Source organism: Ostrea edulis, chromosome 3, assembly GCF_947568905.1.
Source record: "Ostrea edulis chromosome 3, xbOstEdul1.1, whole genome shotgun sequence".
Classification (NCBI taxonomy): domain Eukaryota; kingdom Metazoa; phylum Mollusca; class Bivalvia; order Ostreida; family Ostreidae; genus Ostrea; species Ostrea edulis.
This window is the reverse complement of record NC_079166.1, coordinates 44,987,983-44,988,306: the sequence shown is the minus strand read 5'-3', so window position 1 is coordinate 44,988,306 and position 324 is coordinate 44,987,983.

Sequence of the window (324 nt, the reverse complement as noted above, 5' to 3'; positions counted from 1 at the left end):
CAGGAAAGTTTCGGCCCATTTTGAACTGAAATTCTGCAGCAATGAAACAAATCGCGTTAGATCCATTGGTTTAAGTTAGTATTATGGGCCTAAAATGTATTTGCAAAATTTTGCTTGCATCAACTAACCTGCACAAACATTACGCTATATACTAAGCACATCTGCCACTACATGAGTCTATTACTGGATTGTTGAGATTATTCAATGTTACACATTGTATCCTCCAATATAAACATAACGTTATATTAGTGTGCAGGTCAAAGAGAATCCCCTACCCCTCTATACAAAATGTTTGGGAAAAATTAAGGATATCTATCGCATAAT